A 15080-nucleotide genomic window follows, 5' to 3' on the forward strand; every position below is an offset into this window, starting at 1 on the left:
CAGAATCCACCAGCGTGCCAGCTGATCTGGGAGAACCAAAGTGAGCCATGAATACTGAAGCGCTGTCAGGTGATATGGCTGCCCCACATGCACCTGCAGGCAGTCTTGGGGGGTTGGGGGGTGGAGGTAGCCCTGCCCCCCTCCCCAGGACATACAGAGCTCCACCCCCCCAGCCCCTCATGATAAGATGGCAGATGTGTGCGAAGGAGAGCGCCTGCCAGGATCAGGTGAGGTCCCAGGTGGATTGAGCTGCTTCTTAATTAACCCCCAGTGAGCGTCTGTGGCCCCTCTCCGCAGCTGCCGTTCCTGCCCGCAACCTCCTGGGCCCCGTGAGGCCTTCCCATTTACACGTTATGTCCACCTGCAGGCGCCTGGCCGCCGACAGCCAGCTTCTTCAGCTCACAACTGCTAAATAATTAATCATTTATTAATTCATGTTAATATAAACAAAATCCCTATTACAGACATTAAGTATCCAGGCAGCAGAACATTTTACCAATGCCAAAATGATATGTTCATTATGAAAAAGAAATATTTTTGAATTTGGTAAATATATCATCATGTTTCATTTGCACAAAAAAAACATTGATTATTAAATATTGCAAAACACATAAAAACAGCCCCTGCAAACTAACTGCCCACATTCTATTCATGGTACATTTGTAATATTTACATGTATGTATAATTATTTCTTCGCACATTGGTCACAATGTTTGTTTTATATTATTTTTTACATATGAACCATATGGACCACATCCTCAATCAAGCTATTTTTCAGAATGCATTATCAGTAAGACTGCCCGAGCAAGAATGACTCATTTATTTCTTGTGTGAAACATGACATCTAATGCATGCTTGTGTTTTATACATTGAAAAAGATTCTTTCCAGTGTGACACGACAAAGGTACCTGGCAACATGCAAAGGGCTGCAGTATTTACGAATCAAAATTACCAAGAACAGTTACAACCTAATACAATAATACATTGTCTTGGGAGTTTGGATGCAAAAAAAAAAGACTAAACATGGGTGGAAACGGTAAAGGTTCACAAATCACAAATAAATATGCAAAAAAACGTGTTAGAAATGCAGGGTTAAATCCAGTTGCATGAGTGCTAAGGAAAAGACGTAAACCCAAAGTCATGAGCACGGCTGGACTTCGTGCACATAACATATTGCTCTGCATGCATCTCTCTGAGCAACAAGAGGTTCCTTGTTATGCAGAGTTCTTCCCACTCAGAAAGCATGAGAGCTGCGAAAATCACGATAACAGGCACAACTTCTGTGCATCATTGAAATTCCCTAAGGCCGAAGTAACACATTTTTAACTTTGATGTGCAGGAAAAAGCCTTTGGTGACTGTTTTACAAAATACGCAATACGTGCCGCATTCCCCTTGCATTCTGACATCTTCTTTGCTTCTGACATTTGTTCTCATCATTGCAGACCCACAAAGTCATGTTGTCTTCACTGTGTATACATACTGTATATGTTAAATGACATGCTCGGTACTATTATAGGCTGGGTTATACGTTACCGTTTTTTTTTTTTTAATTTTTCAGCCTTTATTATTGCAGAGAACAATGACGCCTTGGATAAACGGATAAATGAAATAAATGAGAAAATGTATGTAAGCAGGTATGTCCACATTTGAGCTCATCTCCACAGATACTGTAGCACTGATCACTTTCTTGGCTTAAAAATGCTTCATTATGGGGAGTCGTTGGAAGCTGTGAGAGCATTTATTCTGACTGCATAAAAAAAGGAGAAAATGACTCCTGATAAATAAGCTCCCGTTATGTTTCAACCTGGCGTTTCTCTATCTGAGGGCTTGTAAAAACCAGGAAAGGAGTGTTTCAGTTTTTCTGTTCTCTATCGTTGTAGAAAGTCTGATTAGACGTAGAATGTGCAGATGCAGTGGGATATGATACCCACATAAAAAAAAATAATAATTTTACTTCAAAAAGGCACATGGAAAGAAATGCGAAAAGATTCATAGCTTTAATATTGTGGTTTTGCAGGAAGGAAACAAGCTGACATAAAGGATGAGAGTGCAAGGCACTTATGGGAGTTTTACTTACACAGAAATGTTCTGAGGGTAGAAGGAAAACTGATTGGTTCAGAGAGATAACCAATCAGATTGTAGAGGAGGTGGGTCCAAGCAACTAGAGGAGGTGGGATGAACCAATCAGAGGTCTTGGTCCTGCCTCCTCTAGTTGCTTAAGTCCCACCTTCTCTGATTGGTAATCCCTTTGAACCAATCATTTTTCCTTCTGTCCTCAGAATATTTTTGTGTAAGTAAAATGAGCGTGCAAAGCTGCAACAGTGGCAGAAGCTGCCCCCTTTTACGTGCTTGCAGAGTGTTTGCCTTATCCCACTCCCAAACAGCAGCTTCTGAGGTTCAGCCTCAGAAATTCCAGTGTAAGCCACTGGAACTCATGTTCACCCTGACCTAGCCACTTCACTCATGAAGTCCTTTGGTCTTTTTGAATTGTTTCTGAATCCCTAAATGGTTTCATATTGTTATGATGAAGTATTTGTAGATTAAAATGGGAATAAATAGACTAGTGGCCAAAAGTGTGGAAACATATCCAGTTTTTAGAGATTGCAGTACTTCATTAAACTGTTGCTCCAGATACTTGTTTAATCATCCATTGTAAGATATTTATAACATTCTTTGATTGTTTGTAAATTGTGTAGTAATTTTTAAAGTGTAATGATAAAAATGCTAGGTGTTTAATTGTTCCTGTGATTTTTGTAGTGTACATAACAAGCGCAAAATTAATGCTTTTCCTCTGTTTAGTTTGCGTAAGGCAGCATACGGTGGCAAAAAATGCCCTTTATTAAATGTCTCCTCTGATCAAAAAAGAAATACATGCATTGGGCAGAGTTAACTAGACAGGTTCATAAACTAATACCTTCCTTTGTCTGCAGCCACAGAATCTAATCAGTGGGCCTTTTTCAGTTAGACCCTTTCTATCATGTGCTCTGCGGTAACCTGGTAGAGCAGCAGCCTGTGTGTGTGGAACAACCCAGATCATCCTTCCATTATGTTTCCTGTCTGTGATTTACATACAGTATATAAGAACCTTTACAGCACAGGTGGGGAACATGATCCATGGAGAGCCGGTGCGGGATTTTGGGATGGCCTCTCAATCAGCCAATAATAAAGCAGGGTTCTCAACTCTAGTCCTGGCGTCCCGCTGTTATTGGCTGATTGAGAGGCCATCCCAAAAACCCGCACCCACACCGGCCCTCCATAGACCAGGTTCCCCACCCCTACTTTACAGGATGTCCAGCCCAGCATTTCTCATCAAATATCTGCTGGCACCACATCCCTCAAAACAAAGTCCACATCATTAGTTAGTGTTTGAATGATGGATCTTACCAGAGTTATGCTCATCATTACTTTCACCCACATGACCTATGTCATCTTTTTTTGACAGCTTGCACCTATAGATGGTTCACAATGCCTTTTATTGTCATTGTATGAATGTACAACTAAATTAGGTGTGTCTCTGAAATAGATCCAACACAACACTGGCATAGCTCTGCATATTAAGCTACACACACATACAAAGAAAAAATACAAGCAATTTAGATCTAGTTTGTAACATGACATGAAAGTGCCAGTTCGTGTAGTTCCTAAATATACACGTAATTTTGATCAAACAACAGAAGGGATAATACAAATTCATTTCGCTGTGATTAACAATGTACTTATTTGTATGTGTTTGCGCGTCTGTGTGTGTGTGTTTGTGGAAAATGGAGCGATAATAGCATAATCGTACTACCTGGAAATGCCATAAGCTGAGCAAAATATAATGTATTCGGTTTTTAAATTATTTGTTATAGAACTGGGGCACAAATATTCCACTTGCTGTCTTTGGATTGTTATTATGATGTAGTAGTGCTGTTAAAATAATGACCATAAATGATACTAAATTGCGCAACAAAGTGAATATTGGTGCTGTTTTCAGCTTTAATGCTGAAATAACGTTATATCACAAGAAATAAAGGCGCCGTGGGCAGCATAGCATTCAAGAGCATGGAACTCCAAGAGGGGCTCTGCTTCGCATTTCCTGCGTAATGGTTACGTGGTCAGCTTGAATGAAACTTCGCTTGTTTACACTGATAAATCTGTCATTTCTCTTGAGTAGAATAACCAATACGATACTGTATTTCTGTTCATCTTAGAGACGCGTGTATCAGCTGTGCTTATGTGAGCCAATGGGGACAACAGCAAAGACCAGGTGATGGGTAAAACTGATCATTTGCATATCCATAGCAATTGATCACTAGCCCAGAGCCAAGGAGCTCTTCAGGAAATGAAGCCCAGCTGACCATAATTAGGCTACCCCTCCCCCACCCCCACCCTCCATCTTTGTTAAGCTTTAGATAGGGTCAACTGTGGGGACTTCAGGAGAGCTGGTATGAAAGTACTTTTCTAGTGAGCTGTGTCGTGCTGACGCGTATTTTGACAGAAGCTTGATGAAGTGCTCAGCTTGGGGGTTTTGTTAGGGTCCGGCTGATGCCTTTCATTAAAGGACCTTGTCACCTTTTTTAATCCTTATGTCCAGTCTCTGTGACAGATCTCTGCCCAAATAACTACGACAGCTGTGTTTGTATGTAGCAATGTGATTTATTTTGCAATATAATCAATAATGCAATAAGAATCTTTGTCTTCCCTCCTAAAAGAAATGTCATCTCCTTTCCATTCCGTAGAGAAATTAACATTGAGACCTTAAACACAACTGTATGCGAGAGATCTTTCCGTGGTCTTGGCATGTGGGGATTTTTGTGTGTCTGTGTGTGTCCGAATAAATGGAATTATGCCATTAAAATAAAAATTGAGCAAATGCATTGGGCCCTATGGTATTTGAGCTCTAATGTTAATCTTGGTAGTACATTGGCAAGGAAGTCCAGAATTCCATGTTTGTTGGTCAAAACAAACTAACCATACTATTTATGATACTTAAATGGCTTAAATTACGTTAATTACATATCAGCCCATTCATTATTTATCTGCTTATCCAGTACTATTTTTGGGCAGCATAAGACAGGGCAACACCCTGGATAGGATGGTCATCCAAAACTGGGCCCACATACACTATAGGCAATTTACTGACAAGATTTTGCCTATTTGCATGTTTTGTACTGCAGCAAGAAACTGGAGTTTCACCCCAAACCATTGCAATAGGAAGCAACAGTGCCATTTGACCCCTGTTACATTGAATTGTCTTATCATGATGTTCTTGCATTGTTAGAAGGTGTTGTGTAGCTCTTGCTTCAGCACTGCTTACACATGTACCTGGGCATCCATTGGAGGCTCAGCCTAGTTACATTTGTGTCTCAATTGCTCATCGCTTTGGACAAAAGCATCTGCTAAAGAAAATAAATGTCAAAATGTTACTGCTCATCACCAACTGTAATGAACTGTCAGACAATATTCTGTTTATTTCTGTTCAATATTCAGCTAATAGCAAACATTATTATTTTCTTGGGAATCATTCAATTTTTATATAACATCTTAGGAAAAGCATGTAATAATTTCACTGAGGATGTACACTGATCAGTCATAAGATTAGAACCCCCTGCCTAATATTGTTTAGGTCACCCACGTGCCGCCGAAACAGCTCTGACCCACCAAGGCATGGACTCCACAAAACCTCTGAAGGTGTCCTGTGGTATCTGGCACCAGCAGATCCTTTCAAATGTAAGTTGTGAGGTGGGACCACAGACTTGTTTGTCCAGCACATCCCACAGATGCTTGATCAGATTGAGATGTGGGGGAATTTGGAGAGCAAGTCAACACCTTGAACTCTTTTTCACGCGCTTCAAACCATTCCTAAACAGTTTTGGCTGTGAGGCAGGGCGTACAATCCTGCTAAAAGAGGTCACTGCCATTGGAGAATACTGCTGCCATGAAGGGATGTACTTGGGCCTCAACAATGTTGTATGTAGGTGGTACGTGTCAGAGTAGCATCCACATGAATGTCAGGACCCAAGGTTTCCCAGCAGAACATTGCCCAGAGCATCACGCTGCCTCTGGCTTGGCTTCTTCCCACAATGCATCCTGCTGCCATCGCTTCCCCAGGTAAACGACACACACACACACATGGCCTTCCACATGATGTAACAGAAAACGTAGCTCATAAGACCAGGCCACCTTCTTCCATTGCTCCATGGTCCAGTTCTGATTCCCACGTGCCCATTGTTGGCACTTTTGGTGGTGGGCAGGTGTCAGTATGGGTGTTCTGACCAGTCTGCAGCTACACAGCCCATCTGCCAGTGGTTTTAATGTTATAGTTGTTTGGTGTATTTTCTACAGAAAAAATAAATACTTTGTTACTGATGAGTTACTCTATGCGGATCCTATGCAGTTTACCTCCTACCTTTAAATACAGTATACAAGTATACAAGGAATTTCCTGTGGTTGTTATGGAAACATTTTGCAAATGTTGAGCTTAAAATACTTTCCCAGAATATTGTAAATATTATGAATATTTAAAGGTTGACAGTTGGTTGAAAGCCAATTTAATGTCATATGGGGTGATAAGTAAAATGAAACTATTATCGGAGAAGACTGAAGATTAACACGACATCTTTTTGAAAGAACAAAAATAGAAACTAGTGTATCTTTTAAAAATCAAGCATTGCTGTTGTTATGATTTTCTTAGTTTCTGCTACTTGTCTTAAAATCTAAATGAGAAAAACCAATATGCCAAGTAATATGAATAATGTGAAATAATTGCAGAAAAAAACATACTCATGATTAAAGAAAAAGTGTTGTAATAATTATAGCCAATTACAACCCCATGTTAGAGAAATATGTACTTTTTTATTGTCATTTTGCTAGATGCCATTTCTTAGAAATAACACCCTGCAGCAGCTTGATCTTAATTTAGCAATAACACGTCTTAAGAACTGTCGCTTGAATATTTCCACCCCATACATGGTGATAAACAATGTTGAATGTTACTTGCATATCCTGGTTGTGTACCTCAATAAAAGATACTACGAGGGGACTTCCTCCTTCGAAGTTGCCTGTGTCAGGCTGGGAGGCTGACACCTCAGGGTCGAGACCGGACTTCCCTTGCAGCAAGTAAAAAGTCACTGCAGCTGTCTGTGTTGTTCTGTGTTCAGAGACTGGTTGGTTTCCAGCGTATCTTCAGAAGAAGATAACCCTAACACCCCACATCCAATTCTCGTTCAAGCACATGTGCAGAGTCATTGTTTAAGTGCGCTGTATACGTTTTAGAGGTTCTGTGAGGTTTTATTTTATTTTACTCTATTTAATTTAGTTTACCCTAAGCTGTCCTACCATATAAAAACAAGCTATGATTAATTACAGCTGTTAAACATATACCAAGGAGGATTTGGTATTGATTAACTTGGACCATACAGGTTTGTAGGCCTGCCCAACCCGTGCTCTGGAGTTATTTCTTTAAGAAAACAAGTCTCAGGATGAAAATTAACTCGCCTGAAGAGTTTTTGTCCTCGTTCTGTCCATTTCCCGCTTCACACAACAGCTGCATCCTTTCACGTCAACTCCTGCACACATCAGTTAATACGTTACACATCCTACGAGATTTTCTTTCAGTCCAGGTGATTTGTTTTATCCAATTTACTTGGGAAATGCAAACTGTTGTAATACTAGTGTCACATATTATATATGCTATATTATCCATAAATACATTTTCAATACCCACTTTTGTGATGTATGGTCGCAGGGGGGCGGGGGGGGGGGGGGGGGACCTATCCAAGCAATTTAAGAAAAGCAGATATTTTATAACCTGCACTCATTATTGTTTTACTGTATTGTGATGCAAATCAGAAACTGTATATATCTTATATGAATGATTCTGAAAATGTTGCCTAATCTGTTTCCAGATGGAAACAATATTAATTAGCAAAATCGTTGTGCCAAAACGTTAATGGGTCGACCTTCTTAGTAGCAGATCTCTGAGAGGGGCTTTTGGCAGCCTCAGCACTGTAACCCCAACTCTGCTGGTGATCAGCTGCACCTTATATTACTAGCTGTATTTTCCCTTAATCTCAGCAGGCTGATGACGAATAGCATTTCAACTAGACATTAATACACGACTGTTTTCAGAATCTATCACTGAATTCATATGAATACATCTGAACTTCAGTGTTTTGTCTTGACTCATGCAGCAGGATAAATGAGCCCCTATAAAATGAGATATTATAATGATATAAAACTAATACTATTAGTCACACAGACTACAGATACAAATAACGTTTATACCAAATGTTTGCAGTTCAGACTGAAAAATATTTAAAAATTTTCAGTGACAGCTGTGTCTTGACAGCATCTTCTTTTTCCAGAAGCCCTGAGAAATGCTATAGAGAAGCGTGAGAGAGGAGAAAACGTCCTTGGGAAGTAATCAAAACGCCGCATGTCCAGGGCAGTGGAGTCAGATCTGTCTATTCAGCTCCCTGAGCACCTCCACAGCAGAGACGCTTCCAGGCCACTATGGGCTCCTACCATGTGATTGCTATGCTGATTAGCCACGTTTTAACAATATTTCCACCGAACACTTTTATAACTATATGCAGCCACCAGAAAGTCTTATTATTGACAGAGTGTGATGATGTGAAGATGTTTTTTTTGACATCCTGAACCTATATACTAGATATTCTCTGTTTTCTCTTTTCAGGCTAACAGCTCTGGAAATGCAGAACTGCTTTTCCATAAGGTTTAGAGCTAGGATTAGGGTTGCCATAATGGTTAGAGCTATGGGTAGAGTTAGGGTTGGTAATAGGTTAGAGCTCAGGTTATGGTTAGGGTGCCTATTATGGTTAGAGCTACAGGATTAGGGTTACCCAAAGGGTTAGATTTAGGCTTAGGGTTGTTACAAGACTTTAGGGATAAGTTTAGGGTTAGGGTTAGCTTGTGGACATTGTGCTCTGTGGGATATTACTATATTGCTTGTTGGTAGCTTAATTAGCTTTCTGGCTATATTTAAACTGGAATTGGTATATCTCTGCTGTTTAATAAAAATACCTGTCCCACAACACAGAGTAGTGTATGCCATCATGGGGCACCTACCAGTATAGCCATTTCCTGCAAAAATAAGTGTCCGTCCTCAAGACCTTGGTACGTATGAGCAGTCTTGGCCTAACTATGAGTTTTTCTAGAATGAACTAAATCGCTTTTGCTTCCTGTTAACTGTCTATACTAGCCCTCTCAGTCCAAAATATGTAACTAAGGGCACCTTTCCACTGTACCAGGTACTGTTCAATACTGTTCAAAATTCAGTACTTTCCTCTTTTCGTTGATTTCCAGTCAGGTACCAATACCAAAAGTACCAGGACCAAAAGTACCAGGACCAAAAGAACCAAATCAGCGGAGGTCCTTCTTCAGGACTTTGGAGCAAGACTTGCAAACATGTTTATTTTCTATTGTTTATGCAAATAACCTGCCGCCCCAAACACTAAATGTATCCACTGTAAGCCTGAAAATAATAATCCTTAAAAAGTGTAGTTACAAACTCAGAAAACAATGGTAAAGTAAGTAAAAAAGAAATGTAATTGTAATGGATGCGTGAACAAATGGAGACCCAAACTTTAATTGTGATTGGGTCCGAATAAGAGATTCAAAGAGATATGCATGACAAGAAATAAAAAAGCATTTGCTATAATATACTACGGCTACATGATATTAGAAATTTTTCAAATATTCAAATGTGAATTTGCAGAAATAAATATGGGGATATTTATAAAGTAAAAAAGGAGATGAAAATAAATACATTTCTCAGAATCCCATCTGGGAATGATTTAAACAGCAAGGAGGAAAATGATTATGATTGGCTGAGAGAGCGCATGCAGCGCTCATGCGAAAGCAGTGATGGTAAACTACAAACAGTTTTTTTTAAACATATACTAGATAATCTTGAAAAGGAACAATCATTAAGATTGCAAAGTTTGCTAAGTTTTATTTACTATGACTGAGTAAAATTGTTTTAGTGAAACCCCTGCATTATCCTCAACCCATCTGGCTATCGCAGTCCTTGCATTGTAAGTATTTGCCTGTGCATAACATGCAATGTTGGTATTAATGCTGCACATCGCCTAGTCTTACATACTAAACCTATTCTATGAATTCAGTACAAAATACCCTGCCAGTTTTTGCAGGGAAACCTACGTACTTCTGGTACTCTTTCAACATTCTAACAGCATAGCACTTAGTGCAGTGCCCTAAGCTGTCTTGCCTACCCAAAATATTCCAATATGAAGCTTGGAACAGCAAAATGGTGCTGCGGTGTTACTGTAAGTTGCTGAGTAAGAGAATAAACATCAGTCCCTGCTTTACAGGGCAGCCGAGTAGGTTCATCCTGCAGCTTCATTGGCACTGTTAGGTATCGTCGTTGGCTCTAAACTTAAGTTTAGCACTTGAATTACCCTTCAGTGTAAAATGATGACGATGTTGAAGTATAGTTTAAGTAGCCCTAAAGGGCACATTGTAGTTAAAAAATGCAATACGTAGTATAGTGCCTTTTGAGCTGGAATGAGCAACTTTGCCCACTACATATAAGCACAGATTAGCCATGTAGCCTTTTCCCTCTATTTCTGGGATTGTGGCTTGGCTTTTTCCACCGAGTACCTCTGTAATTGCTCCCCGCACTGATGTCCTGGGGGGACATAAAGCAGTGCAGCCTGGCCTGACAGCTGACCTTGTTGCTGCTGACAGAACTGTCTGGTGTGGCATTATGGCAGCATGGTGTGTGAATGGAGCACTGGGCACTGCTTCCAGGGAGATAGCATTATCTCTCCACTCCAGGAGCTGTGATCTGAAGATTCATCTCCTCTGCCCTAACAGTCTGCAGTGTGAAACATTACACTTTCGGCCCCATATCATCACCACAATGACAAACGTCCCTTAACTCCCATGTTAAATCAGATGTCCACTTACAAAGAAGCGCTTCCCTTTCTTCCGCCTCCCGAGAACAACTAAGCATCAGTCTTATGTCAAAAGTTCTTGGTTATACAGTTTTTCAGCACAGCCTTCTATTTGAGTCTATTATTTTTACAGCTTAGTGTTTCTTGGAATCTGAAAAATTCCCAGAATTCCGCGTGATCTTTACCTTTGACCTATTGTCAGTGGGATTGAGACTAAAGCGACGTCATAATCCCCTTTCTTTTAATTTTGCTGCTTCTTAGTCTTTAATTAAAAAAAGATTTTTATGTAATTATGCAGACAGTACATTTCTTTGTCACTCATGTAAACATCATTTCAGATGCAAAAGCAAACAGCCTTTACTATATATATATATATACACCCATACACACACACACACACACACACACACACAGCAAGCAATAAGATTACAATGGCATTCCCTGAGTTGTCCATTTAAAACAACACATAAAAAATACATACCAGCTAAAATAAGATTAAAAGAACTGCAGTGTAATTAATATCTAGATCCTCAGGGTGATCAGCATAAAGTATACTAAGCATATACTGTATATTTCACAAAATATTGCACATAAGAGAGATTAGTTGCTATTTCTCCATTATTATATTCAAAACCAGTTTTATTACTGATGTATGTGGATATGTCCGGTCATTCGGTGTTTGCTTGGTATTGAAATGCAGATTTTGCAGCCCAAATCCCATGCCAGGTGTCTAGTGTACAGCTAAGGTGACATGTACAATGCGTCCAACGTGCCTGGGCCTGCCCCAGTACTTCCACTTGACACTTTTACCGAGCACCATCCTCTACCTGTTTTAAAGTGGAGGCCAGAAAGAAGATCAAGTTCCACTGAAGTTATTTGTCCAGTGGATACTGTAATTTTTTTTGAAGCCAGACAAGTTTGGGCCTGACTGTGGTATGTTTGCCTTTGTCAATGAGCAACAGCCTTTGTTATTGTGTAAGGAGGACAGAATCAGTCAACTAAAAATGCTGTAATGCTCAAAACCGTTTGTGCAGGGGGTAGTTATGTAGTTGACATCAGTTGAAAGTGGACAACAGCGGTTTATTAACTACAGCTCTGGAAAAAATTAGAAGATACCAACATTCGCAGTTTCACTCATTGCTCAATTTATGGGTAGGTGCCTGTGTCAAATATACATTTTTTTGCAAACTCCAGCTTGGCTCTTCCCTATTTCTCAGTGATGAAGGGCTTCTTCCTTGCTTTATGCATCTTCGGTCCTGCTTATGAACTGTCCTAGCAGTGACTTCACACCACTTAATGTTTCCCATTCTTCTTGAAGGTCACTAGAGGTCAACCTCCAATTTATGAGGCACTGCCGGATAAGTTGACGGTCATCTCCGGTATTAGAAAACTGCTTCAGCCCATTACCTGACTAGTTTCTGGTCTTTCCCAGTGTCTCCTGCTTCACCTCATTCTTGTGTACCACTGTCTTTGAAAGACTGAGCCTGGAAGCAGCCTGCCTTGCAGTGTAGCCCCCTGTCAGCAGATCCACGATTAAACCAGGACTTAAAAATGCATATTTTCGAAAAATATATATAGGGAGAGATTTGAGCTGAACATACAGTGAATAATATTTGCATTACTTAGGGGAAATATTTGACCCTCTGCTGTATTCTTAAGTTGATCCATTAATAAATAAATGAGAAGTCTATAATTTCACTGGTAGGTTTATTTTAACAGCAAAAAATAGATTATCAACAAAACAAGCAAGAAAATATCATTATGTAACAGTTACAAACCAATCTTTCATTCATCTCAGGAAATCATTATTTAATCCCTTAGAACACATGCTTTAGTGTTTGGTGTAATAACCATTGTTTGGAAGCACAGCTGTCAAACGTTTCTTGTAGTTGGTCACCAGGATTGTGTGCAGATCATCAGGAATTTTCATCCACTCATCTTTGCAGACTTCCTTCAAATCTTTAAGGTTTTTAGGCTGTGACTTGGATAGATGAAGCTTGAGTTCCCTCCATAGGTTTCTATTGGATTAAAGTCTGGAGACTGGCAAGGGCCCCCCATGACCTTAATGTGCTGCTTCTTGAATCACTCCTTTGTTGCTTTAGCCGTATGCCTAGGGTGGTTGTCTTGCTGGAAGACCCACTGAAGGGGTGACTGAAGGAAGAAGGTTCTCATCCATGATTTTACGGTACATTGCTCCATCCATCTTTCCTTCAATGCAGTGCAGCCGCCCTGTACCCTTTGCAGAAAAACACCCCCAAAGCACAATGCTTCCACCTCCTGTTTGACGGTAGGGATGGTCTTCCTGGGCTTATAGTCAGCATTCCTTTCCCTCCAAACACGGCGAGTAGAGTTGATGCCAAACAGCTTGATTTCGGTCTCATCTGACCATGTCACATTCTTTCAAGCCTCATTGGAATTATTCAAGTGTCCACTGACATACTTCACACAGGCCTGAACACGGGCCCTCTTGAGCAGGGGTACTTAGGGAGCACTGCAGGATTTCAAACTGTAACGGCATGATGTGTTACTGATGGTTTTCTTGTTGACTGTGGTCCCTGCTGGTTTGAGATCATTAGCGAGCTCCTCCCATGTAGTTCTGGAGTTAGACCTCACAGTTCTTAAGATCATTGATGCTGCATGAGATGAGATCTTCCTTGGGGCCCCAGACTGAGGGTGATTGACAGTTATCTTGTCTTTCTTCCATTTGTAAAAATTGCACCAACAGTTGTCGCTTTCTCACCAAGCTGCTTGCTGATGGTCATGTAGCCCATTCCACCTTAGTGAAGGTCCACAATCTTGTCTTAGCTCTTTGTTATTTCCCATTGTGATAAGATTGAAGATGTAGACAGGTTAGTGACCCAAGAATACTGTTTAACAAAGTAATGCCATTAAATGACAATGATGGCTTGGTATTTGTTAATACTTAATTAAGTACTACTTGTGTTGTGTTAGTGCACATGTACTTGACCAAAAGTCTTGCTGGCTTGTAGGGGAACAAATAATTATTTCCCCAGATAAATGATTTAATTTGTACCAGTTACATGATGATTTTTTTCTTGTTTGTTTTGTTGAAAATCTGTCTTCTGGTATTAAATGAACCTACCAGTGAAATTACAGATAGATTCTCATTTTTGAATAAATGGGACTAGTTAGTAATTCAACAGGGGGTCAAATAATTATTTTCCTCACTGTATAAAACTACATGCCTACTCATGTCTCTAATCTAGTGACATTTTATGCTGAGATACACTCATTTAAAATAAACCAATTTTCCAATGTTCAGTCTACAATGACGCCAAGAGGGTCTAAATGCAAATGGAACATAAAAAATATTTGACCTTACCAGTCATAGACCTTGAGTACCATTTACTTTATAGACACAGACTGCCTTTATGCAGGCACTGGTATTGGTTCTGCAACTGCAGACTATTAGTGCAGGAATTCAAAATTCAAGGACAGTGTTAAGCTGGGACAGAAAACTCCTTTTGATGGCTCCCAGTGATTGAAGGACATGTGAAGAACGCGGGAAGTGTTGATGTGTACATGGAAGTCTTTCTTGGTTACTATTTTTGAAGAAATATTGCAGTTTTTTCTAACACGTGAATGACAGGTCAAATAATAGGGGAGAATAGGGATGGTTGTCACACATTTTTACTCTCTAGTGTTTGTGCCTTGTGATGGACTGGCATCCCATCCGAGGTGATCCCTGCCTTGTGCCCTGTGATGGACTGGCATCCCATCCGAGGTGCAGCCCTTCCTTGTGCCCTGTGATGGACTGGAATCCCAACCGATGTGCAGCCTTACCTTGTGCCCTGTGATGGACTGGCATCCCAACCGATGTGCAGCCCTACCTTGTGCCCTCTGATGGACTGGCATCCCATCCGATGTGCAGCCCTACCTTGTGCCCTCTGATGGACTGGCATCCCATCCGATGTGCAGCCCTACCTTGTGCCCTCTGATGGACTGGCATCCCAACTGATGTGCAGCCCTACCTTGTGGCCTCTGATGGACTGGCATCCCATCCGAGGTGCCGCCCTACCTTGTGCCCTCTGATGGACTGGCATCCCATCCGAGGTGCCGCCCTACCTTGTGCCCTCTGATGGACTGGCATCCCATCCGAGGTGCCGCCCTACCTTGTGCCCTCTAATGGACTGGCA

The 15080-nt window shown here is 40.6% G+C and overlaps 1 protein-coding gene across 1 annotated transcript in view; it reads left to right on the forward strand.

The window, feature by feature from the left end:
* ubald1a (UBA-like domain containing 1a) overlaps positions 1-15080 on the forward strand; it is a 400799-nt gene that overhangs the window by 337208 nt on the left and 48511 nt on the right. The gene's annotated exons all lie outside the window — the stretch shown is intronic.

Source organism: Brienomyrus brachyistius, chromosome 5 (assembly GCF_023856365.1).
Source record: "Brienomyrus brachyistius isolate T26 chromosome 5, BBRACH_0.4, whole genome shotgun sequence".
NCBI lineage: Eukaryota > Metazoa > Chordata > Actinopteri > Osteoglossiformes > Mormyridae > Brienomyrus > Brienomyrus brachyistius.